We start from the raw sequence: 27,379 nt of genomic DNA, 5'->3' as shown, positions 1-27,379 counted from the left end.
CCTGGCCCTGGATGTCCCCTGGAACCACACCTCCAAGCCAGCATCCAGGCCCGTGGTACCCCAACCCTGGCCCTGGATGTCCCCTGGAACCACACCTCCAAGCCAGCATCCAGGCCCGTGGTACCCCAACCCTGGCCCTGGACGTGCCCCGGAACCACACCTCCAAGCCAGCATCCAGGCCCGTGGTACCCCAACCCTGGCCCTGGACGTGCCCTGGAACGACACCTCCAAGCCAGCATCCAGGTCCGTGGTACCCCAACCCTGGCCCTGGACGTCCCCCGGAACCACGCCTCCAAGCCAGCATCCAGGACACACCTGCTGACGCAAAGCCCATGGCGCTTCAGCAACTCGCACAGCACAGACAAATCTCAATCTTACAGCCAGGCCCTTGGAGGCCTTGGAGCCAGGCCCTTGGAGGTGAAACAGGGCTCTCAGGCTCCTGACTTGAGCCACCCACTCAGTGAAGCCAGGTACTGACATGGGACAGTCTCAGGGAGGGAAGGAGGCAGGCTGGGGCGGAAGCTGAGAATTCATGCCTGGACCTGCCACATGTGAAATGTCGCCAGGACATCCGGGTGGAGATGCCACATACTGCCAGAGTGAGGGAGGAGCTGGGCCGGACGATATACCCAAGAGGTATCAGCACAGATCCTGTGAGCTCTGCCTCAATGACTCTGAAAGAGTAATTTGGCAAAACTACATTCCACTAGCTATAACCTTAGCTTAGAGCAATTTGCAAAGCAATGGACAATATGTATGGGCCAGGAATGATGATGGCTCACACCTGTAATCCCAACACTTTGGGAGGCTGAGGTGGGAAGATCGCTTGAGGCCAGGAACTCAAGACCAGCCAGGGCAACATGGCGAAACCCCATCTCTCTAACAAATAAAAAATTGGCCAGGTGTGGTGGCGTGGGCCTGTAGTCCCAGCTACTTGGGAAGCTGAGGCGGAAGGATCCCTTGAGCTCAGGAGGTAGAGGCTGCAGTGAGCCATGATCACACCATTGTACTCCAGCCGGGACAACAGAGTGAGAACCTATCTCAACAACAACAACAACAACAACAACAAAACAGTATTTACATACTATTTAGTAGGCATGCACCCAACTCCCATGGCCTGGTCAGTTTTAAAGGAATGGATCCCATTTTTGAAAGCAGCAAGATCACCAAGCAGATGTTTGCCATGGGCTGAAGAGGGCATCAAAGCAAGCAACCCTGGAGTCTCAAGGTTAACTTTTTTTTTTTTTTTTTTTTTTTTTTTGAGACGGAGTCTCACTCTGTCGCCCAGGCTGCAGTGCAGTGGCTCCATCTCAGCTCACTGTAACCTCCGCCTCCTGGGTTCAAGCGATTCTCATGCTTCGGCCTCCCGAGTAGCTGGGCTTACAAGCACCTGCCCCCATGCCTGGCTAATTTTCTCTATTTTTAGTGGAGATGGGGTTTCCCCATGTTGGCCAAGCTGGTCCCAAACTGCTGAGTTCAAATGATCTGCCCACCTTGGCCTCCCAAAGTGCTGCGATTACGCCTGTGGGCCACCGCGCCCGGCCTCAAGGTTAACTCTTAGCCCCCTTCCCCATCAGAGCCTTGGCAGTAACCATGAGGCAGTCATCCCAGAAGAGGACTCTGCAAAGCGTGCACCCTGTCAAATAAAGTGATGTGACTGGCCCCCTCTGCATGACTGATAAGATCTCCTGGCTTCATACAGAACACAAAGGCACTATGCAAGGCAGCGGATTAAATATAGCGTCTGTAGCCAAGTCTCTCCAAAGGTATGTATCCGACGCTTGCTCAGAAATCTAACCTCTGATAGGAAGAGTCAGACTGGAGGTAATGACTGTGTCCTTTCCAGGAGTGAAACGCCCTTGCAGAGTGATCTGAGTATAAGGAAGGACTTGTTTATTTTGACTCGTTCAGGGTAACCCTGAGTCCTAACTTTCCCTAAGGTGCACAATTTGTTTTTCTACTTCTGCAGGAGCTGAGATGGGCTGTCCTGACCCAGCCTCTCCCTCTTTGAGTCATAAGCAGCAAAGAGTGAACTCAACAAGGGCCAGAGGAGCTCCCTGTGCAAATCTAATGAGCGCAAATCCCACCCTGGGTTCTGGGCTGGATCAGTGGCCTTACGTTTAAAAACACTGATATAGCTGCACCTACAGCAGTCCCCGCTCAGCCACAGTTTGCACCTTTGTTTATTTGCTGTTTGTTTGAGACAGGGTCTTGCTGTATTGCCCAGGCTGGAGTGCAGTGGCACAATCATGGCTCACTGCAGCCTCTACTCCCCGAGCTCAGGTGATCCTCCCACCTCAGCCTCCTGAGGAGCTGGGACTACAGGCATGCACCACCATGCTCAGCTAATTGATGTATTTTTTTGTAGAGACAGGGTTTCACCACCCTGCCCAGACTGGTCTCGAACTCCTGGACTCAAGCGATCCACCCGTCTCCGCCTCCAAAAGTACTGGGATTATAGGCGTGAGCCACCCTGCCTGGTGATGGTGCTTTTTGAAGTCTCAGTTATCCATGGTCAACCACCATCTGAAAATATTAGATGGAAAACTCCAGGCTGGGCCTGGTGGCTAATGCCTGTAATTCCAGCACTTTGGGAGGCCCAGGCAGGTGGATCGCTTGAGGTTAGGGGTTCGAGGCCAGCCTGGCCAACATGGCAAAACCGTCGTTACTAAAAATACAAAAATTAGCTGGGCAGGGTGGTGCGTGCCTATAATCCCAGCTACTCGGGAGGCTGAGGCAGGAGAATTGCCTGAACCCGGGAGGCAGAGGTTGCAGTGAGCTGAGATTGCACCACTGCACAGCAGCCTGCGGGACAGAGTGAGACTCCACCTCAAAAAAGAAAAAAAATCATAGTTTTAGATTGTGCATCACTCTGAGCAATATGATGCAAGCGCCCACCGTTCCTCTCCCTCCTGCCCGGGATGTGAGTCACCCCTTTACCCAGGCTATCCATGCTGCCAACACTCCCTGCCTGTTACTACACAGGAAAAACCTCATATACACATCTGTCCCCTGGCATCTAAGGGGAACTAGTTGCAGGACCCCCATGCATACCAAAATCCATGAGTGTGCAGTCCCTTATAGAAAATAGTGTAGTATTTGCACAGAACCCACACACATCCTCCTGTGTACTTTTTTTTTTTTTTTTTTTTGAGACAGTCTCGCTCTGTCCCCCAGGCTGGAGTTCAGTGGCATGATCTCGGCTCACTGCAACCTCCGCCTCCCGGGTTCAAGTGATTCTCCTGCCTTAAACTCTGGAGTAGCAGGGACTACAGGCATGTGCTACCATGTCTGGCTAATTTTTGTATTTTTATTTTATTTTATTATTTTTGAGATGGAGTTCTGCTCTTGTTGCCCAGGCTGGAGTGCGATGGCATGGTCTCGGCTCACTGCACCCTCTGCCTCCTGGGTTCAAGTGATTCTCCTGCCTCAGCCCCCCGAGTAGCTGGGATTACAGGCATGTGGCACCATGACCGGCTAATTTTTATATTTTTAGTAGAGACGGGGTTTCACTACGTTGGCCAGGCTAGTCTTGAACTCCTGACCTCAGGTGATCCACCCGCCTCGGGCTCCCAAAGTGCTGGGATTACAGGTGTGAGTCACCGAGACCGGCCTTAATTTTTGTATTCTGAGACCTGGTTTCACCACATTGGCCAGGCTGGTCTCAAACTCCTGACTTCAGGTGATCCACCCACCTCGGCCTCCCAAAGTGCTGAGATTACAGGTGTGAGCCACCACGCCCAACCCTCCTGTATACTTTAAATCATCTCTAGGTTACTTACAATAATGAATACAATGTAAATGCTATGTAAACAGTTGTTATGCTGTATTTTTACATTTTGTATTTTTTCTGTTATTATCTAGCTTTCTTCTTTTTCCACAAATATTTTCAATCCTTAGTTGGCTAAATCCACAGAAGCAGAACCTGAGGATACAAAGCTGATTGTACAGGTTTGGTACTGTCCACAGATTCAGGCATCCATAAGGGGTCTTGGAATGTATCCCCCAAGGATAAGGGGAGGCCACTGTAAGTGTAAGACTGCCTCCTGTGGCCAACAGGGAATACAGCTCTAAACCACAGGAAGACACCACTTCACACTCAGGAGGACGGCTAGTATCACAAAGATGGATGATATCAAGTGTTGGTGAGGATGTGGAGAAACCAGAATTCTCATGGATGGCTGGTCAAATGGTGCAGCCACATTGGCAAACAGTCTGTCCGTTCCTCAAAAGCTTAAATACAGAGTTACTGGTCTGGCACTGTGGCTCACACGTGCAATCCCAGCTCTTTGGTAGGCCAAAGCAGAAAGACTGCTTTAGGCCAGGAGTTCCAGACCAGCCTGTGCAACGTGGCAAGACCCTGTCTCTATATAATAAACAAAAATTTAAAAATTAAAAATTGGGCCAGGTGCAGTGGCTCACGCCTGTAGACCCAGCACTTCATGAGGCCAAGACAGGAGGACTGCTTTGGCTCAGGAGTTCCAGATCAGCCTGGGGAACGAGGGAAGACCTCATCTCTATTAAAAATCAAAGACATTATCCAGGCATGATGGTGCATCGCTGTAACCCTAGCAATTTGGGAGTCTGAGGCAGGAGGATTGCTTGAGCCCATGAGGTGGAGGCTTCAGTGAGCTGTGATTGCACCACTGCACTCCAGCCTGGGCAACAGAGGAGATCCTGTCTTTAAAAAAAAAAATTGTATAAAAATAGACTTACCATATGACCCAGCAATTCCATTCTTACATATATACCCAAGAGAACTGAAAACATGTCCATACAAAAGCCTGCACATGAACACTCATGTTATTCATGATAGCCAAAAAGTGGCAATATGTTCTGCTGATGAATGGATAAATACAATGTGGTCCAATCATACGGTGGAATAGTATTCAGCAATGAAAAGGAATGGACCTCTGACACCTGCTGCAACATGGATGGGCCCTGAAGACGTGACGCTGAGTGAAAGAAGTCACACAGAAGGTCATATATTGCTCATTCTGTTTATTCTAAATGTCTGGAACAGGCAAGTCTACAGAGACAGAAAGTACACTAGTGGTTGCCAGGGGCTTGGAGCAGATGGGAAGATAGGGAGGTAATGGGTTAGGAGGGGGAGTATCTTCTTAGGGTGATGAAAACATTCCAAAATTGATTGTGGTGATAGTTGCACAACTCTGTGAATATACTAAAAACCACTGAAAGCCCAGGCATCATGGCAAAACCCTGTCTCTGCAAAAACTACAAAAATCAGCTGGGTGTGGTGATGTGTGCCTATAGTCCCAAATACTAGGGAGGCTGAGGTGGAAAGATCACTTGAGCCTGGGAGGTCAAAGCTGCAGTGAGCCGTGACTGCACCACTGCATTTTAGCCTGAGCAATAGAGCAAAACCCTGTCTAAAAAAAACACAAAAACAAAAAAACAAACAAACTCACCGAAGTGTACACTTTAGATGGGTGAATTTTATGGTATATGAATATCTCAATAAAGCTGTTACCAAAAAATACTGTCTCAAGAAGTATTGTCTATTTAATGTCTATGCACCTAACCATTCTCTCCTCAGATATATAATAGTGGGGGTGGATATGTTATTCTTGTCTTCCATATCCCGTCCACCATAGTGCTCTGGCCACATTAAGGACTCATTCAGCAGCTATAAAAAAGAATGAAATTGGCCGGGCATGGTGGCTCATGCCTATAATCCCAGCACTTTGGGAGGCAGAGGTGGGAGGATCATCTGAGGAAGGGAGTTCGAGACCAGCCTGAGCAACATGGAGAAACCCCATCTCTCCTAAAAAATACAAAATTAACCGAGTGTGGTGGTGCACGCCTGTAATCCCAGCTACTTGGGAGGCTGAGGCAGGAGAATCACTTGAACCCAGGAGGCAGAGGTTGTGGTGAGCCGAGATCACGCCATTGCACTCTAGCCTGGGCAACAAGAGTGAAACTTTGTCTCAAAAAAAAAAAAAAAAGAAAGAAAGAAAAAAAAGAAATCATGTCTCTTGCAGTAATACGGATGCAACTGGAAGGCTTTATCCTAAGTGAACTCACTCAGAAACAGAAAACCAAATACTGCATGTTCTCACCTATAAGTTGGAGTTAAACAATGGGTACCCATGCACATAAAGACGGAAGTAACAGGCCAGCTACGATGACTCACGCCGGTAATCCCAGCACTTTGGGAGGCCGAGGCAGGTGGATCACCTGAGGTCAGGAGTTTGAGACCAGCCTGGCCAACATGGTGAAACCCCATCTCTACTAAAAATGCCAAAAATTGGCCGGGCGCAGTGGCTCACACCTGTAATCCCAGCACTTTGGGAGGCCGAGATGGGCGGGTCAGGAGATCGAGGTCAGGAGATCGAGACCATCCTGGCTAACACGGTGAAACCCTGTCTCTACTAAAAGTACAAAACATTGGCCGGGCATCGTGGCGGGTGCCTGTAGTTCCAGCTACTTGGGAGGTTGAGGCAGGAGAATGGCGTGAACCCAGGAGGCGGAGCTTGCAGCGAGCTGAGATCGCACCACTGCACTCCAGCCTGGGGGACAGAGCAAGACTCCGTCTCAAAAACAAACAAACGAACAAACAATACCAAAAATTAGCCTGGTGTGGTGGCAGGCATCTGTAATCCCAGCTACTTGGGAAGCTGAGGCAGGAGAATCGCTTGAACCTGGGAGGTGGAGGTTGTAGTGAGCTGAGATCGGGCCACTACACTCCAGCCTGGGAGACAGCAAGACTCCGTTTCAAAAAAAAAAAAAAACAAAGGAGGAAATAATGACACTGGAGATTCCAAGAGGGAAGGGAGGAAGCGGGGCAAGGGCTGAAAAATTACCTATCAGGTACAATGTTCACTCTCTTCCCTTTCATCGAGGGCACTCTGGGTACACTGGAAGCCCAACACCCACCAGTATGCAAAATACCATGTAACAAACAGGCATATGTACCCCCGAATCTAAAATTAAATTAAATTTTAAAAAAGACTCATCCAAAACAACTGTTACCTCACGGCATTAAGGACTTTCTGTTAATTATCTTTTAGGTATTACAAGATATTGTGGTTATGTTTTTTAAGAGACAGAGTCTCGCTCTGCTGCCCAGGCTAGAGTGCAGTGGCACAGTCACAGCTCACTGCAGCTCTGGGTTCAAGCAATCCTCCTGCCTCAGCCTCCTGAGTAGCTGAGACTGGGTGTGAGCCATGGCACTCAGGCAGTGGTGATTTTTAAAAAACTTTCCCGTCTTTTATCGATAGGAACTAACATAATGATACATGCAATTTTATCTTTTTTTTTTTTTTTTTGAGACTCTTAGGTCTCGCTCTGTCACCCAGGCTGGAATGCAGTAGCACTATCTAGGCTCACTTTAACCTCTGCCTTCCGGGTTCAAGCAATTCTCCTGCCTCAGCCTCCCCAGTAGCTGAGACTACAGACGCCCAACACTGCACGCAGCTGATCCTTGTATTTTTAATAGAGCCCAGGTTTCACCATGTTGGCCAGGCTGGTCTTGAACTCCTGACCTCAGGTGATCTGCCCACCTTGGCCTCCCAAAGTGCTGTGAGCCACTGTGCCCAACCTAATTTTATCTTTTATCATGTCTGGGACTTGCTTCAAAATCACTTGGGGTGGGATGAATGGAGGGACGGGTATGAAGGAGCCACGCGTGAGAACTGGTGAAGGGCAGGGCCGCCCGAGCCCGGTAGACAAGTCTCTCTTCTATGCACGTTCGCGATCTCCTGATGTTTTAGAATGTGTTGAATGAAATGAAACACTTGTCCACTGCAATCGGAGCTCAAAAATCTCACGTTTGGAGAGCTCCTCAGATACTCCAAGTGCCCCAGGTGCCCACCTCCCAGGAAGGGAAGCACACACTTCTCACCCCATAGCCCACCCAATACAACACGGCTGGTAGCAGAGAAATGGCATAACCCATCCAGCGCCAGAGAAGATGAAACCAGGAGGAGCAAAGGTTTCCGGGGCCAGAGTGTGTGGAAAGGTGGCCATGCCCAAGCCCCCTTACTCCATCCCCACTACCCACAACCTGGAAATAGCTGAACAATCACCACCTGCTTGCCCAACCCAACAGGGTTTTTATGACCCTGGAATAAAAAGGAAGAAAAAGGAAAAGCAGGGCCTCCCCGCAGTGCCCACCTCCCCCAGTGCCCACCTCCCCCAGTACCCACCTCCCCCCAGTACCCACCTCCCCCCAGTGCCTGCGCCCCCTGCTTCACCGAGCCAGTCTTTTCCAGGTGCTTCCTCTTCCGGCAGGAGGCCACGCTCCTGGCCCATGCAGGGACTTCACCTCTCCCCAGAAAGAGGGCACACCTGTTCCCTGGCTTTCACGCAGCTGGGGGTGGGTGCAGAATAGCAGCTTCTCCCACCTCTGAGTCACCGGAAACAAAGCTGGGGGACTGCAGAAGACGCAGCCGCCATGGCTTCACGGAGGCCAACCGACCCTGGTGAGAGCCACGCAGCTCCTGGGCCAGCCTCACTCACTCCAGACGTGGGGCAGAGGGTTCCTAATGTCTCTAAAACTGAGGAACTCATAAGAATGATAACCAGATAAAGCCATTCACACTGCACCCCCCTTCCCTCCCTGGCCCTGGAGGGTAGAGGGTACCAGACCAGAGTTTGAGAGTGGTCAGCACGTTTCCTGCCTTGACGTACCCCTGCACTGAAAGTCAACCCGAGGCCAGGTGCGGTGGCTTGGGCCTGTAATCCCAGCACTTTGGGAAGCCCAGGCGGGAGGATCACTGGAGGTCAGGAGTTCAAGACCAGCCTGACCAACATGGTGAAACCCTGTCACTACTAAAAATACAAAAATTAGCCGGATCTGATGGTGCGTGCCTGTATTCCCGGCCAATTGGGAGGCTGAGGCAGGAGAATCGCTTGAACCCGGGAGGCAGAGGTTGCAGTGAGCCAAGATCAGGCCATGCACTCCTGGGTGAGAGAGTGAGACTCCGTCAAAATAAAAAAAAAAAGCAAGCCAATCTGGCCCTCAGCATGCCTTTCTATAACATACTTAGCGCAAATGGGATCCCTCAAAGTAAATCGTGTCTGTGGCCTCACTGCACTGGCATAAACAGGACTGGGACCACAGGTGGCTAACCTCACCTTCCTGGAAACAGAGCAGCCAGCTGAGGCAGGTGAGCAGCTGAGACTGGGATGGGCAGACCACAAGCCCAGGGCCAGGGGCGCAGAGCTCTTCCGAGGGCTTGGGGCTTAGGGAGAAGGAGTGGGGGTGAGGAGGGGGTGAAGAAGGCCAGTCACTGATGAATTCCTGGACCTCAGATAAGCCTCACAAAAACTTTGGAAGGCCAAGATGGGCAGATCGCTTTGAGCCCAGGAGTTTGAGACCAGCCCGAGCAACATGGCAAAACCTCATTTCTACTAAAAATACAAAAATAAACCAGGCGTGGTGGTGAGCACCTGTAGTCCCAGCTACTTGGGAGGCTAGGGCGAGGCTCCCCTAAGCCTGGGAGGTTGAGGCTACAGTGAGCCATGATCACACCACTGCATTCCAGCCTGGGCAACAGAATGAGATCTTGTCTCAAAACACACACACACACATGCCCCAGTGAACTTTACTATATTATACAGCAAGATTGTTTTCTATCTTAAATGCTTTAAATCACAAGCTACTGCAAACACGCAGGCAAGCAGAGAATAACACCTGTATACCCTCCCGGAATGAACAAATTTAACATTTTGCTGTATTGATTTAGAATGTCCTCCCCAACCTCCCTCCCGACACCAGTTTGTTCGTTTATTTCTGTTTTTGTAGAGACGGGATCTCACTATGTTGCCCAGGCTGGTCTTGAACTCCTGGACTCAAGCAGTCCTCCCTCCTTGGCCTCCCAAACTGCTGAGATTACAGGCGCCCAGCCCTGCAAAAATTTCTAAGATGCAATAGATACAACCTCCTCTCCCTGTCCCCAGAATGCGGGGCTCATCTTTCCCTACATATGTGAGTATCTACAAGTGCATACAGTACCACCGCACACGTGTGAGGCACACACAAATGCTGCCTACTCTGTGCACACTCCTGCAACTTGCTTCTCGTACACATTGAATTCCAAGCTGCCCCACGCCCACCCATGCAGCACTGGCCCTGCTGTCCTGCACCCCTCTGCCAGCAGGAACCAGTCTGCTCCTGTGTCCCTGCTGGGGTTCAGGGAACTTCTCTGTTCACTTTTTCACTGTTACAAACAAAGAAGCAGACAGTAGTCTTGTCCATGTTGCAGCATCGTATTTTAATGGGGGTAGAAAAAGAGCATGGTGTTCGTGGGCACCCCTGGCCTCTGGGGCAGCCTTCCTCATGCCTGCCCTGCCCTGCCTGCTCTACCAAAGGTCCAGCTCCTTCCTGATGTGGTCATCCTGTCCTCTCTGCCCTCACCAAAGTCCCACCTGCTGCTCGACACCCCATCTCCCTGTGTCTCCCAAGTCAGCTTTCCCAGGGTGTCTGAGCGCCCTGCCCACTTCGCCAACACTGCCACATCGGCCCCAGCCAGGGGCTTCTTGGAGCAGAAGCACACTCCACCACTTTGCAGCCTGTGTTCCTTCCACGTCTGTGTGTCCAGAATGGGCCACCTGTCCGCTACAGCCAGGCCTGGGTCAGGGCCCTCCACCTCCCACCTGCGTGGGAGTCCCTCACCAGGCTCACTGCGTCTTCTCCTCCCCAGCACCTTTCATCGAGGGCAGGAGGCCAGAGCACCTATGTGTGACATCTCCCCTTCCTGGAAGACTTCCCTGGAGTCCTGGGCATGCCCTGCCAGGTTGGGCACTGTGGCTGGGAGCTCTAGCACACTGGGAGGAAGGGCCCTCAGGCCAGCTGGCGGCCGGGCCTGTGTCTGGATCCAGGCCACCAACACTAGGCAGCCTCTCTGCTCACCCCTTCGGTCCTCCTGAGGCTGTAGCGAGGAGGGCAGCAGGGGCACGGCATGGCCTGAGCGTGGGCAAGTAGGCAGCAGCCTCCTCGGGCTGGTGGGGGCTCTGGCACGTCCCACTCATGGTGTACAACTAAACCGTTAGTCTCTGTGGGCTGGTCCCACTTCCTGTTCCTTCTTCCTCCTGGGGGAGGCCTCCAGGCACACAAGCTGGCCCTGGTCCATCTGCTGCTGCCTTGGGCCCCTCTGGCTTCTGAACTAGTAGGCGGCTCCCCCTGCACCCCGGGAGTCAGCCAGCCCCCCAGGACTTTAGCTTAAACCTGAGCACACTGCACCTGACCTTCCAAGCACATCTTCAACCAGCCAAAACTTCACCAGCTGACAATGAATCTTGCCACCTGCCCACGTGCCCACATCCTCCCCAGGGTTTCTCTTACTGAGAACGCCGGCACCTGCCCTGCCTGGGGAGAAGTAGGGATGGACTAGGGCTGTTCACTCCAGTCCCCAGAACCTGCTGATGTGAAGGTCCCCGGGCTCCCATGTCCCACCAGCAACACATCCGCTCTACAGCCCAGCCCTCCTTTCTCCAAGCCACCCCCATACAGAGACTTCCCAGAGAGACCTGCCCAACTGCTCTTTAACCCACGTCATCCCAGGGGCTGGCCTATCTGCAGCCCCTCTCCTGCTGTGATTTTCTTCCATGCCCAGGTCTCAGAGACATATCACAGCCCAGGTGGGGAAAGGTGGTGTCCCGGGGGACGAAGTTTACACAGTGTGACCACTGGGATCCAAGGTGCACGGCAGGGCGTGCACCCGCGCCCCAAGTTCAAGGATGGCTAGAGGAGAGAACACTTTTACTGGAAAGAAAGGCAGAAAAGAGAAGGAGGAAGAAAAGTTAAAAGGAAGAAATAAGAAAATGCAGAAAAATACAGATGGATGAAAAGGCAACTTAACCTCTTCCCTGTCACTCACTCGCTCCCTCAAATCATCACGGAGCCCTCGGACGGGAATCCCAAACTAGCCCTGGGAACGGACTCGTGGAGGAGGCAGCTCTGGGTAAGTGAAACAGGCGGACCCTTGGGGGCTGTTCCTGACCTAAGACCCCTCCTTGCTGTGTGCCCCCAGGACAGCTATAGGGTAAATCGGAGGCGGCAGGCAACACCCCAGCGGCCTCCACCACGCCAAAGACACCACATCGTCCGGCATTGTGGTGGGGCCGGGGACGTGTCTATTTTTACTGAAAGTACATAAATCACTTCTGAGAAGCTGCCACGGTAGCTAGGGCCTGGCCTGTGCCTCTGCCCCAAGTGGATATGAGCTCTGAAAGGCTGAGTGGGAGGCCAGGCGCAGTGGCTCACGCCTGAAATCCCAGCATGATTTGGGAGGGCAAGATTGCTTGAGTCCAGGAGTTCAGGACCAGGCTGGCCAACATGGCAAAACTCTTTCTCTGCCAAAAATACAAAAAATTAGCTGGGGCCGGCCGCGGTGGCTGAAGCCTGTAATCCCAGCACTTTGGGAGGCCGAGACAGGCAGATTATGAGGTCAGGAGATCGAGACCATCCTGGCTAACACGGATGAAACCCCGTCTCTACTAAAAAAAATACAAAAAACTAGCCAGGCGAGATGGCGGGCGCTTGTGGTCCCAGCTACTCGGGAGGCTGAGGCAGGAGAATGGTGTAAATCTGGGAGGCGGAGCTTGCAGTGAGCCGAGATCGTGCCACTGCACTCCAGCCTGGGCGACGGAGTGAGACTCTGTCTCAAAAAAAAAAAAAATTAGCTGGACGTGGTGGTGCATACCAGTGGTCCCAGCCATTCTGGGGGCTGAGATGGGAAGATTTCTTGAGTCTGGGAGGTCGAGGCTGCAGCAAGCCCAGATTGTGCCACTGCACTCCAACCTGGGCAACAGAGTGAGACCCTGTCTCACAAAAACAGAAAGGCTGAGTGGGGTTGGGGAGTGGGGGAGGCTGAGCGGGGTTGGGGGGTGCGGGGTGGAGATCGCCCACCTGGAGCCCACCTGCCCTGCTGGGAGCTCACACAGACCTCCTTGCCCAGAGCACACTGGGTGCCCAGCAACTCCCAGGTAGAGCATGGGAGCCAGGCCATGTGCCATCCTGGAGGCTATGAAGGGACTCCTCACTGAGGTCTGTGCCAGAGCACTTAAGCACCTTATGCTAATCTGCTCTCGGAACCACACAGAGATGCAGAATAAGAGGCCCCAACCAAGGCCGCAACCCCTTCATCACAGCTGTCACAAATCCACTGTCCCATCTCCAGCTCACCTCTCCCGTGGTTGTTCCTACTGTCTTCCAAGCTCAGCTCTCCCTGTCACCTGCCCCTCCGCCAGGCCCACCAGCCTGGACCTATGCCACTAACTGGCTCGCAGCTGGGAGGTCTTCAGCTCTTTTTCCATTTCTGTTTTCTCCTTTCTTCATACTTAGCTTAAAGCTGCCAGCACTTTAGCGGGCAGCCCATGAACCCAAACTCCCCAAGAAATTCTACAAGAGACATTTATCAATGTCACCTGCACCGGCTGGCAAACGACCTTCACTTGTGAGTTACGTGTCCAGTCTTCCAAATACACTTCTCAAGAACCTGAATCCTCGTGTCATCCGAATCGAATCCTGAAGACTACAGACAGTTCTCTGACACTGAATGCTACATGAACAATTAGGGGGGCTGGTGATAACACATCTTCAATTTTGCTTACGGTTATCTTCATTTTTACAACTTTGCTCAATATTCCCCAAATCCTTGGCCAATAAACTGCTCTGCTACTTTGTTTTTTGGAAAGTGTTCACTTTGTTCTCTTTCTCCATAATCAATTCCTTTTAATCAAAACCTTTCACCTCTTTCGAAGTCATTGGCCTATGAATCCTAACACTGGCCACGTAATCAAGAAGCCACCCACAACACAGGTCCTTATGCCCTTTAAGCAAACCTCCCCACCCCTGCACCCCCAACCCTGCAGAGCTGAGACAGGCAGGTGGCCAAGGAAAGCAGGTGAAAGGTCCGTATGATGCACCGTGCATTGCCAGGTTTCAAAACACGCCCAAGGAAAACGGAGATACGGGAATTGCCTCTGTAATATAAAACAAACAATAAAACTTGGTGCGTGATAACAGACTTCCAAGAAAATGGTCTTTATAGCAACTGAAATATGTAAATAATTTATGAGTGGGGCAGAAGTCTTCCAACATAACCTTGCAATCAACAGGTATGGCGATACTAACAGGTGGGTGGGAAGGTAGGTAGGTAAGACATACAGATTCCTTTTTGTGCTCTCAATAATGAAGATAAAGAATGTTCCTTTTTGTTTTTTTTTTGCTCCATCACCCAGGCTGGAGTGCAGTGACATGATCTCAGCTCACAGCAACTTCTGCCTCCTGGGTTCAAGTGATTCTCCTGCCTCAGCCTCCCAGGTAGCTGGGATTACAGGCATGCGCCACCACGCCTGGCTAATTTTGTATTTTTAGTAGAGATGGGCTTTTACCATGTTGACCAGGCTGGTCTCGAACTCCTGACCTCAAGCGATCCGTCCACCTTGGCCTCCTAAAGTGCTGGCATTACAGGCGTGAGCCACTGCACCCAACTCAGAACATTCCTTTTACCAAACCCTTTGGCATATGCTAGACAATGTGACCCATATATATTTTTATACTGATGTATCTGACTAGCATTAGATCATTTAATTCTCGCTAGCACCCTAGGAAATGGGTAATAGGGCTACCTCCATGTACTAATGAGAAAACCAGGGCTTAGATGTCAAGAAACTTGCCCAATGTCACAGCCAGCAAATAGCAGGGCTGGGAATCAAACCCAGGCCCAGGCCCAGGCCAGGCGTGGTGGCTCACGCCTCTAATCCCAGCACTTTGGGAGTCTGAGGCAGATGGATCACCTGAGGTCAGGAGTTCGAGACCAGTCTGACCGATATGGTGAAACCCAGTCTCTACTAAAAATACAAAAAATTAGCTGGGCCTGGTGGTGTGCGCCTATAGTCCCAGATACTAGGGAAGCTGAGACAGGAGAATTTCTTGAACCCGGCAGGTGGAGGTTGCAGTGAGCCGAGATTGCACCACTGCACTCAGCCTGGGCGACAGAATGAGACTCTGTCTCAAAAAAAAAAAAAAAAACCCAAGTCCAACTCCAAAACTTGTACTCTTAAATCCCCAAGCAAAGTGGTAGGTACTATACAAAAACTTCTACTTAGGATTCCTAAAGTTACAACACAGATATAAAATTAGGTCACTGTTGTAACCAAAATGATGAGATTGCAGCCAGCAATAAAACTCCAGCGAATACAAACACCGTCAGCGCCAACTGTAAAATTATCCACATGCTGCAGTCTTCCCACTGCCCAGTGCCCACGCACACAGGAGCAGGCTCTGCCTTCTACTCAAACCTAGCTAACAGCTGCCCATCTCCTCCAGCGGTAAACAACTGTGTTGGAAATCCTCTGAGAAAAGGTTAGCCGTGGGAAGCGACAGCTTAGCTCAGCAGGAATACCAGCAGGGACTCTAGGAAAAGAGAAAGTGTGAGGCTGGATGACATGGGCCCCATTCCTGGAAAAACTGGAGGCAGCATCGTAGGCAGAGTCGGAAGCAGTGTCTCTGGCGAAGGGCAGGGCAGTTATCTTATCATCTACAACACGTTCTTGGATGCCCGGGTGACCAATGTCTGGGAAGGTTCTGCTTGGCTAGAAAGCTAGTGTGGGCCTCCGGGACTGGCTCCAGTCCGGGGAAACCACCTTCACAATATGCATGACTTCCAAGGTGGCAAAAATCTGGCCTGGTCTCCTCACTGCTGCCCAAAGAACTTCAAGGGAAGTACCAGGAAGGCTCTGGAAGGACATCAGCAGCCCAGGGGTTTCCCTAAAACTAGCACGCGCGTGCAGTAAAGTTCATGGCTCTTCTGAACTGAGGTGCAGGCAAAAATTAGCAATAATGGGAAGGAAGAAAAGCAGCAGCTCCTCTTCACTGGGCAAGCGTGGGTGCATGCTCTCCACACTGTGTGAGCCACGTCGTTATTCAATTGCAGATATGCGTATTTGTAATGGTGCCCCTGTACTTTTCCAGTAAATGTGTATACACACAAATAGAAGTTATTTCCCAAAGTTGGCTGGGTGTGTTGGCTCCTGCCTGTAATCCCAGCACTTTGGGAGGCCGAGGCGGGTGGATCACCTGAGGTCAGGAGTTCAAAAGCAGCCAGGCCAACGTGGTGAAACCCCATCTCTACTAAAATTACAAAACATTAGCTGGGTGTGGTGGTGGGCGCCCGTAGCAGGAGAACTGCTTGAACCCGGGAGGCGGAGGTTGCAGTAAGCCAAGGTCGCATCACTGCACTCCAGCCTGGGAAACAAGAGCGAAACTCCATCTCAAAAAAGAAAAAAAAAAAAAAAGAAATTGTTTCCCAAACCCGACGGAAGCACCTTAGAAGTGAGAATGTGAGACTCACCTTATGTTTTTTGGAGGGTTTCATGTACAAGAAACGTGAAGGCATTTTCATTATTTATTTATTTATTTATAAGACAGGGTCTTGTTCTGTTGCTGAGGGTGACCTTGAACTCCTGGCTCAAGAGATCCTCTTGCCTCAGCCTAAGCTGGGACTACAGGTGTGCTCCACCACACCCAGCCTGGAGCTCTCATTATGAAAGGTTGCACCTTGAATTCATGACTGATCATTCAATATTCACATTATTTAAATTGGCCACAGAGTGAATTTCCTGTATTGAAGTTTATCATGACGGACTATTCACATTTATAGGGTCAATATAATGGGTTGTCAGGTTATAAAAGGAATTCTGGGCTGGGCATGGTGGCTCACGCCTATAATCCCAGCACTTTGGGAGGCTGAGGCAGGTGGATCACCTGAGGTCAGGAGTTCAAGACGAGCCTGGTCAACATGGTGAAACCTCGTCTCTACTAAAAATACAAAAATTAGCCAGGTGTGGTGGTGGGTGCCTGTAATCCCAGCTACTCGGGAGGCTGAGGCAGGAGAATCGCTTAAACCCGGGAGGTGGAGTTTATGGTGAGCCGAGATCATGCCACTGCACTCCAGCCTGGGTGACAGAGTGAGACTTCATCTCAAAAAACAAAAATAATAAAATCAAAGGAATTCTGGACTGGGTATGGTGGCTCACGCCTATAATCCCAACACTTTGGCAGGCGGAGGCAGGAAGTTCGCTTGAGCCCAGGTATTTGAGACCAGTCTGGGCAATGTAGCAAGACCCCATCTCTACAAAACACATATCTGAATGTCTGCTCTGGGCCACTGAAACAATGAGGAAGGTGAGTGTAAGGGCGAGTTAGGAAGAAGTAGCAGCACTTAGCCCCGGCCGCATGTGGGGGCTTAGGGAACAAGAAGAATGCAGGCTGGCTCTCCGGCTCTTGGGCTGGGTACCACAAACCACCAGCATCAGGAGTATGAAGCCTTCCTTTCTTAACCTAAAGAACTTGATGTCCAACGCCTAAGCTATATCCCTCAGGAAGCAGAGCGGTCCCCACCCTACCGCCCAACCCTCCAGGGTGACCGTGATCCTCCTGCCCACCCCGGAGAGGCACGCCTCACTCAGCAGCATCATTTCTTTCATTGTTAACTTCCAAAGATGTTCCTGGACCCAAGAACAATCCTCACCAAAAAAAAGGCAAAGGCCGACAGACACTTCTGAGGCTATCAAGTTACCCAAATAGGCAGCTGGCCTCAGCCCAGGGCCTGCTGGGGATCCAACCTTTACCTGACATTTGAATGAGGTAAAAGTTGAAATTTACACAAGGTAACAAATATTTAAAGCCAGCAAGCAGAAAAAAGTCCTTACTTGTGTTAAGCAATCAATTTGTTTAAAAAACATATCCTGTACATGTCGTCAAAGAAACTGTTAATAGTGGTGGCATCTGGAGAGGGGAACCAAGTGAGAAGGACTCTACTCTGTATCTGCACCTTTAAAAAAAAAAAAATTGAGACAGGATCTGGCTCTGTCACCCAGACTGGAGTGCAGTGGTGCAATCATAGTTCACTGCAGTCTCCACCTCCTGGGCTAAAGCCATCCTCCTACCTCAGCCTACTGAGTAGCTAGGACCACAGATGCACTCCACCAGGCTTTACTAATTGTAGAGACGGGGTCTGGCTCTGTTGCCCAGGTTGGACATTCCTGGCCTCAAAGCAATCCTCCCACCTTGGCCTCCCAAAGCACTGAGATTACAGGCGTGAGCCACGAGTCCAGGCCCATTCGTGCCTCTTTAACTCTGCATCGTGTGCTTATATCGCTTATTTGTAAAAACAACAAAAAAATCTTCACAAGAAAAGCTCAAGACTGGCAGAAGACAATTGGGGCCTCTTTAAAGTGTATTGGAGAGAATCTCTCCAACACAATCTCGAACAGCCATTTTAATTCTCAAAGCACCAATTCTTCCGGCATTCAAGTTCAGGCTTTCACCAGCAACAGAACTCTGGCCTGCCAATAATAACCATGCAGAGTGACTAAACATTTTTTCCAACAAAGGAAAAAATGCAAACGATCAAAGTGCAGAAGCAGCCTTTGGCCAGCGCAGGCGCCGGTTTCCGACTCCCGCCGCCGCTGCCACCGCCCCTGCGCCTTTAGATTTCGGGCAGCAAGTTTAATTGCTTGCTTGGAACGCGTCTTCGGAAGGGCACCGCCAGCAACTGCGGCTTCGCGCCCCGCCCCTTCCCCCAAGCCCCGGGCGGGCGTCACGTGACGGCTGAGAAAAGTAGGGGAAAGGTCAGCAGCCGCCCCGCCCCCGGGCTGGCGCGTCCCAGGCGCTCGGATCCTGTTCCACCCGCCGTGCCCACAGAGACCTTCCGGAGCGAGCTGGCGCCCGTCCCTGTGGCCACCCCAGCGGGAGAAATGCAACGCACCTCTCCGTGGAAAGGTCGAGCCCTGCGGTGCCCAACTTTGGGGACAGCTCGGTGCTCAGTGCTTCTGATGACAGATGCTGCATCCAACGAGCCAGAAACGCAGGCACCGCGCTCAAGAGCCCAGGGCGCGTCTAAAAGGGGCTCACTGTGAAGCCCCAGTGAAAACTGACAGTGTTTTTATGAATGGGCACGCGGGGCCAGGGTTGGGTAAGGGCAGGCCCTCGTTCCAGGACTCCCTGGAGGCCCAGCTTGACCGCTCGGTGACCACTGGTCCGGGGCCAAACACAGCCGCCGCAGCAGCATCGGAAGGAACCCAGTTTAATTCTCTGCCCCAGGGTAGGCGGCTTGTGTTTAGTACCAACTCGAAACGTTATTTTGGCCTGTGCATGATGCTAATTTCTGCCACTTTGAAACAAAGTGTGTGCACTCCCAAACCTGGTCCTTTTTACTGTTTGATTCCAACTGTTAAGATAAGAGTTCAAGTGCAAGGTCGAGGCAGCAATGCTTCACAGGAAAGAAACCAGTCATTTACATGCGAAAAGCAGTCTACAGGTTCTTGGTATTGAGGCAAAACCAACCCAAAGAATCCCCAGACCAAATGACAGCTGGATGCTCGCTGGTCTCAGCGGTGTGCATTCTCAGCGACACTAATGTCCTCAATTTATTGCTACGTTTACTCGATTAGAGTCGCCTTAAAGAATTTGGAAAGGCCCGGAGGTGGGGGTGTTTCCTGACATAAATAAAAGACCAGGGCTCAGCCACTTTTTATTCACTTGGTGTGTGGCTTGGAAATAAACATGCTTGCATATCTGGAATGACCAGAAACCAGACACCTGTGGAAGAAAATGGTGTAACAAAATACACCGTTGCAAAAGGTAAAACCGATTTTCATTTTATTCGGTAACTTACAGAGTTACCGGCTTCCTACTAAAATCTGTTCTTAAATATTTTATAACACACGGAGCCGAGAGGAACCAAAAGCCTGTGCCGAGTTGGGAATATTAACTCTGTTACTTATTTAACCTGGTAGTTAGTTGGGATTTTAACTCTCTGAGTTGTTTTCTTTCTTTTCTTTCTTTCTTTCTTTTCTTTCTTTCTTTCTTTTTTTTTTTTTTTTTAAGTAAGATCAGCCCTCATCTTTGAGTCCTGCGGCTTTAAGGAAAGCCAAGGGCGGATTTACATTTTTAAGAGGCTGACCCACGGCCTTTCCTGACAAAGCGAAAGAAGCCGGCTGTTGGCTGGCCGCGGCGGTGGCTCCAAGAAGGGGCTGCCCCGCGTGGCCCTGACCGCACCGTCGGGCTCGCAGGCCAAGTTCGCCAGGGCCCGGCCACGTGACACCCCCACCCTCCCGCGCCGCTCCGCAGCTCCCGGCCCGGCACGACCTTGGGCACGCGCTCCGCGCCCACCTGCCCTTGACCCAGCGTTGCACGGGAGAGGCTGCGGGGCGCTCCCAAGCAGGCACGGGGCCCGGCACCCTCATCCTGCTCACGGCAGCGCTCGGACCCGCCTGAAGTCCCTGCGCCAAGGGCGTGTCCCGACGGCTGCACTGCGAGGGCGGGCTTGGGGAGGGGGACCCGGGAGACGGGCGCTGGCATGGGGTCAGCGGCGTTCTGCCGAATCCCGAGGGCCAAGCATCCCTCCCTCAGCCGCACTGCACCTGCCCGCAGGTGACCGATCCACGGGCGGACCCTCAGACCCAATCCTCTCCGGAGCCGGGGTGGGATGGGCAGGGACAGGAGCCGGAGGCCCTACTGGCCCCGGGCGAAGGCATCCTGGAAAGCATCCAGAGCGTCCAGCATCCCTGCCGCGGCCACCCGCAGGCAGACCGACCCCGGTCAGACCCTCAGACTCAATCCAGTCCGGGGCGGATTAAGGAGTGGGAGACAAGGGAGCCGGTGGCCCCGCTGGCCCCGGGCCGGAGGCCTCCAGCCAAGTCCGGAGGGCCGAGCATCCCTCCCACGGCCGCACGGGACCCGCCTGCTGACGGACCGACCCCCGGCGGGCCCCCAGACCCAATCCCCTGCGGGACATGGCGAGCCCCGGTCCCTCTCCGGGTTCAGGATCTCCACAACCCCACCGTCCGGGGGGAATACGGGGGTTCCTCTCGGCGCCCCGGTTCCGGCGGGGTCCCCCACCAGGTCCGGTTCCCGGCAGCCCCGCGCGCCGCCCGTGCCCGGCCCCCGCAGCCCGCAGGGCCGCTCCGTCCCTCCCCACCGCGCGCGGCCGGGCCTCACCAAGTCAGCGACGGAGGTGCGGCAGCGGCAGCGGCGGCGGCGGCGGCGGCGGCGGCGGCGGCGGTGGCAGCGGTGGTAGCGGCGGCTGAGTGAGCGAGCGGCGAGCGGGCTCCGGGGAAGGAGGGCCGCGGGTGAGGCCGAGCGCACCCGACGCCGGCGGCAGCGGATTGGCTGAGGCGGGTCCGGCTGCGGCGCCGGCGGGCGGGGGACTCCAGCCGCGCGGAGGGCGGACCCGGGGCCTGAGCTGGGCGGGGCGTCCGCCTGGCGAGAAGGGGAGGGAAACTGAGGCTCCCGCGGGTGCTCGCGTCCTCGACCTCTGCCGGAATGGGGTCTAGCACGAAATTCCTCACCCTCCGAGCCTCAGTTTCCTCATCCGTAAAATGACTCATCTCGTGGAGGCTGTGCGCATAAAATGCTTGGCTATGAGCCTGGCTCATGCTCGCGGCTTATCGGCATTGCCTCGTGTAATGCTCCAGGCACCCCCTGATGGTATTCACCCCCGACTCCTTTCTGCAGACAAGGGTGGCGGGCCAGGAAATAAGTTGCCCAACGTCACTGAGCTGAGGAGCAACCGATCCACCGGGAGTGGTGGCGCGCGCCTATAACCCCAGCTACTCTGGAGGCTGAGGCGGGAAGATCGCTTGAAGCCAGGAGTTCAAGGCCAGCCTGGGCAACGTAGGGAGACCCCGTCTCTAAAAAAAGGGGGGGAGTGATAGACCGGATAGTGGGTCCAGATCTGACTCCACAGCCTATGCCCCAAATCAGACCTTATACCATGAGCGATCTGGAGGCAGCGTGGCTTCTCCTCATCTAGCTAGTATATAAATGCCTCCCTTGCTGGGCTTTGGTTAGATTTACTAAAATAATTCTTCCAATGTCAAGAACATAATAGGTGCCGGGAGAGGAGTAGCTGGAGTCCAGGGCAGAGTGACCGAGAGACCCTTGTGCTGGAGCTCGGGAGAGGGGCCGGGAGAGGGAACTGAACATCCACCCGTCCCAGGAGTCTAGGGCGAGCGCAGCTGCAGGGGACCTGGGGGGTTGACGGGGAGGGAGAGGGGCCCCAAGCATAACAGGAGGGCCAAGGGGCTCTTCCTGCCCGGGAGCCACCCCTCCCCTATCTTTACCCGCAATGCTTCCAGGCGCGAGCTGGCGGCTCTGCATACAGCAGGTGCTCCATAAGTGCACCGATTTTATGAACAAAGACTCTTTTAAACCTTTTTTTATGAACCCGGCTCTTTTTAAGGTCGACTACTTCTAGTTATGAAAAATCCATGTTAGCAACCAGCCTTCTCTCTCTGTATTATTTGGTTGTTACCGCAGAATAATTTAGAAGAGAAAATGAAAGTTCTCCTTTGATCCCGCCCCCCACCACTGCTTCAGTTAACTCTCCCTGCGGTTCTCAGGCTCGCTGTTTTAAAGGAAGGCCAGGATGCAAGCTGTCTGTAAGGCTGTTTTGTTTTCGCTTGGCTTAAGTCGTTGACATAGTTCTCTGTGGGGGGACGGAGATGCCAACGGCCTTCCCAAGGCTGCGTAAGGTTTCCTTTGACGATGCTGTGATCTATTTACGCGGCCCCCAGTGGACAATTAAGCCCTCCTCCCCGCCCCCCACTCCACCATTGCAGGTATAAATAAAAGCTGCGTTGGCCCTCGATGTACCTCTTGGAGCTCCTGGTTCTCCTGTAGGATAGATCCCTGGAGGGGACGCAAGCAGGCACATGCAACATTTTGGTGCCACAGGCCAAGCGACCATGCCGAAAAGCTTACCAACTTCCACTGCCACCCGCGCGTGGAAGCGGGTCCCTGTCTCCGACAAGGGATTATTTTAATCTTTGCCAATCCTAAAAAGAGGGGTGGAGGAGGGAAGAACCTCTCATCTCTCCTTTTAACTTGCGTTTCTTTGAGGTTAGAAGTTGGGGGTTTGTCCCCCTGCTGGCTCTTGTCTGGACCACAAGTGAGCCCGGGCACTCGACCCCCGCAGATTTCACCGCCCCAAAAGGCAGGCGGGCTGGGCCAGGGCACACGTTCCCGACGCGCGGCTGCACCCCACGAGCCCTGGCGGCTCTTGCGCGTGGGGCTCTCCTTGCGCGTGGGCCTTCACGGTTTGCGCTACACAAGCTGGACTGTCATTCTCACCTCAAATGCCCTTCCCTCCTTTCCCTGGAACCTCAGCCGCCGACAGGTCCCGCTCCAAGGTCACTTCCTCCCTCGCTCAGCGTCCCGGTGCGCGCCCAGCTGGGATTGGCCCCGCGCCCTGTCTGTTCCCAGGGCTCTTCGGCCTTGACAGTGCGCCCTTCCCTGCGCCCCGCCTCGGTGCCACCTGCAGGCCGGGCGGGGCAGGGACAGGGACCCGGTCTGTGGGGGCGTCGAGGCGCCACGCTCACCTGTGCCATGGAGGCCCTGCTCTCGGCGGCGGCAACGAGCCTGCGACTGCAGCGGCACTGGGGAGGCCTCATTCCCCTCCCGCCGACCACGCGGCAGCTGTCATCCCCTGGTCGGCGGCTCCCCCGGCTGCGAAGCTGAGTCTATTAATAAAGAACCAGAGAACCAGGCCCCCCGGGGAGCTCCAGGCCTAAGCCTCAGTTCCCTGGGGCCAAAAACATCTCCATGCCTGCCTCTGAAACTAGAATAATCTTTCTTTCTCAAGCCTTTTTTTTTTTTTTTTTTTTTTTTTTTTTTTTTTTTACAAATTCTGCCCCAGTTTGAATACTGTAGCAGTTGCCTACCATAGCTACAAGAAAACTTTTCTTTTTAATGCAGGTAATGTTTTTATTTATCGCTAAGATTTCTCTTTTTACTCTAAAAAATACTTTTTTATGGAAAAATCCAAACTTTTTTGTTCATTCATTCATTCATTTTTGAAACAGGATCTTTCTCTGTTGCCCAGGCTGGAGGGCAGTAGCAAAATGACAGCTCACTGCAGTGTTGACATCCCAGGCTCAAGCAATCCTCTCACCTCAGCTTCCTCAGTAGCTGGGACCACAGGCAAGTCCCGCCATGCCTGGCTAATATTTTGAAGAAATCCAAACCTTTGAAAAAAATTAACCAGAACAGTGTAATAAAGGCCCGTACAACCAAAACTCAAGTTCAGCAGTTACTGAGCTAGGGCCAAGGTATATGCTTGTGTTCCTACCCACTCCTGCCCAGTCCTACTGTTTATTTTAAAGCAAATTCATAAATTCTACCATTATGTCCACAAATTCCTCTTTTTTTTTTTTTTTTTTTTTTTTTTTTTTGATTTGGAGTATTGCTCTGTCCCCCAAGCTGGAGTGCAGTGGCGCAATCTCACCTCACTGCAACCTCTGCCTCCAGGGCTCAAGCGATTCTCATACCTCAGCCTCCCGAGTAGCTGAGATTACAGACATGCATCACCATGCCCGGTAATTTTTGTATTTTTAGTAGAGATAGGGTTTCACCATGTTAACCAGGCTGGTCTCCAACTCCTGATCTCAGGTGATCCATCCGCCTCAGCCTCCCAGAGTGCTGGGATTACAGGTGTGAGCCATCGTGTCCGGCCCTCAAATTCTTGAGTACAAACCTCTAAAAGATAAACATTCTTAATGAAAAAATATGACCATACTATTGTTGTCCATCTAAAATAGATGAACAATTGTGACAGAAAATGGTAAACCCTGTTGCCTGCCAAGAGCACAGCTGAGTCCCCACTCGATCTCACCAGCCTCATTTCTTGTTGGCAACTCCCAGCAGATTCTGATCCAGAAGTATGTACGATTTTTTGGAACTCAGTTCTGGTTTCCCCATAGGAAACAGTGTTGAAATCTCCACGTGGTGTGCTTCCCTCTCCTCTCTGAAGCCTGTAGTCCCTCTGACCTTGAACCTTGGGCCCCTGTAGGTGTTGAGTAAATATGGTCAGTTCCACTTTGCTGAGCCTGCATCACCAGGGTTTCATGAGGACAGAACTGGGTGATGCAGACGAAAGCACCTGCACGCAGCAAGAGGATGTGCACGGAAAGGACTCAGAGCAACAAGTGCACTGTTTTCTTAATGGAACAGGTCTGCTCTGACGTGGGATCAGAACACATTCTTTTGTTGTTGTTTGTTTGAGATGGAGTCTCTCTTCGTCACCCAGGCTGGAGTGCAGTGGTGTGATCTCGGCTCACCGCAACCTCTGCCTCCCGGGTTCAAGCGATTTTCCTGCCTATGCCTCCCAAGTAGCTGGGATTACAGGCACATGCCACCACAGCTAATTTCTGTACTTTTAGTAGAGACAGGGTTTCACCATGTTGGCCAGGCTGATCTCGAACTCCTGACCTCAAGTGATCTGCCCGCCTCAGCCTTTCAAAGTGGTGGGATTACAGACATGAGCCACCGCACCCGGCCCAGAACACGTTCTATCCAGCTGTTCCTAGCTGCTTTGCTGCCCATCTGTGCCTCAGTTTCCTCACTTAAAAGAGGACTGACTGGGTGCGGAGTCTCACGCCTGTAAACCTAGCACTTCGGGGCTGAGGCGGGTGGATCACCTGAGGTCAGGAGTTGGAGACCAGCCTGACCAACGTGGTGAAACCCCATCTCTACTAAAAATACAATAATTAGCTGGACATGATGGCAGGCTCCTGTAATCCCAGCTACTCAGGAGGCTGAGGCAGGAGAATGGCTTGAACCTGGGAGGCAGAGGTTGCAGTGAGCCGAGATCGTGCTATTGCACTCCAGCCTGGGCAACAAGATTGAAACTCAGCCTAAAAACAAACAAATGAACAAATCAAAAAAAAAAAAAAAAAAAAAAAAAAAAAGAGGACCTTGACCCAGGGCACTAATGAGCAAGCTTTCACCACTCTCCCTCATCCCTTCAGATCCAGGACTCCGCTGTTTCTTCTGCACCTCTTAGTCCCCAGCACCCTGGCTGGCCCATTGAGGCACAAGGAAGGTCGGCAGGGGGTTGCCTTCCTGGGGAGGCAGCACAGTGAAGAAGCAAGAATGGAGGTCAGGAGAGGGTACAGCAGGCCACAGGGCACAGAGCTGAGTCTGGCTGGCTGCATGGGTGCCTTACTGCCCATCTGGCCTCAGTTTCCTCACTTCAAAAAGGATGGGCCAGGCGTGGTGGCTCACACCTGTAATCCTAGCACTTTGAGAGGCTGAGGACAGGTGGATCTCTTGAGGTCAGGAGTTCGAGACCAGCCTGGCCAACAAGGTGAAACCCCATCTGTACTAAAAATACAAAAAAAAAAAAAAAAAAAAAAAAAAAAAAAAAACTCGCCAGGCATAGTGGTTGGCACCTGTAATCCCAGCTACTTGGGAGGGTGAGGCGGGAGAGTCACTTGAACCCAAAAGGCAGAGGTTGCAGTGAGCTGAGATTGTGCCACTGCACTCCAGCCTGGGCAACAGAGTGAGACTCCGTCTCAAAAAAAAAAAAAAAAGAGAGGACATTGACCCTGCGCACTAATAAGCAACCTTTTCACCACTCTTTTCTTTCTAATCTTATTCTGATTAGTTCATTTATTTGGAGAAGCAGTCATATTCTGGTGTTGGGAGCGTGAACTCCAGATCCACTCAGCCTGGGTTCAAATCCTGTCTCTGCCACTTACTAGCCGAGTGATCTTTAACCTCCCTGCACCTCAGTTTCCTCATCTGTAACATGGGAAAGAAACGGAAGCTGCCTTGGAGAGTTGTAATGAAGATGAGTAACTGACAGGAGTGCTTAGAGCGTTCCCTGGTACAGAGCAGGTGCCACGTAAAGCTTTAGCTGGGATTATTATTCCCCCCACCCCATCATGAGTCCATGTTTTCAAAACTGTTGCCCTCCCAGATCAGAGAATGTTGGAAAAAAAGGAAAAAATATCTAAATGAATAAATAAAAACTGTTGCTTATAAACAGTACATTTAATGGGGGAATAACAAAATTTTCTGGTACATACGGCAGAAATCTGCAAAACTGCTAGCTGGAGACTACAACCAGCATAAAATTAATTCATTCCTTTAAAAGACGCTTGTCAATAAGCACAGTGGCTGCCAAGACACCATGTACTGCCAGCCAAGAACCAAAAGGCTGGGCATTGTAATCTATACAGGTTAATTTCAGATAGATGAGGGGCCTCTTTAAGGCCGTTTGAAATGGTCAGAATAGTTCAAGGGTCACTATTACTCCCTCCTCAGTTTCCCCAGTCATCTCTGAGGCCCCCATCTACCCAGCCTACTTAGAGAGTATGTGTTCAGGCCAGGACCTGAGCTTCTTCATGGGATCAGAGCAGCATGCTGGGTCCAGAGCAGGCAATGCCTTAATGGATGCTATTGAAGTTGGTGTCTCGACTTGCCTATCACCAGAGCCAGGGCAATCTTGCTCCTGACTGCTATGCCGGCAGCCCCGACACTGGGACTTCACGCACAGGGAGGAGGTGACCCTCCTGTAGCTCATTTTAGCAGACACCTGAGTTTTTAAATGAGAGCATTGGC

General features: G+C 52.1%; 1 protein-coding gene across 2 annotated transcripts in view; it reads right to left on the bottom strand.

The window, feature by feature from the left end:
* CPT1A (carnitine palmitoyltransferase 1A) overlaps positions 1–23,264 on the bottom strand; it is an 84,179-nt gene extending 60,915 nt beyond the window's left edge. Inside the window, exon 1 of one of the 2 annotated variants that reach the window (XM_010358429.2) lies at positions 23,108–23,264. The gene's annotated coding sequence lies outside the window, so the exon portion shown is untranslated. Of the gene's footprint in view, positions 1–20,974; positions 21,085–23,107 lie in introns of those variants that run through there. The other variant, XM_030917846.1, reaches the window with a different exon arrangement.
* Positions 23,265–27,379: the final 4,115 nt, after the last annotated feature.

The sequence above is a fragment of the Rhinopithecus roxellana genome, chromosome 15 (assembly GCF_007565055.1).
Source record: "Rhinopithecus roxellana isolate Shanxi Qingling chromosome 15, ASM756505v1, whole genome shotgun sequence".
NCBI lineage: Eukaryota > Metazoa > Chordata > Mammalia > Primates > Cercopithecidae > Rhinopithecus > Rhinopithecus roxellana.
This window is presented reverse-complemented; position numbering and strand designations above follow the sequence as displayed.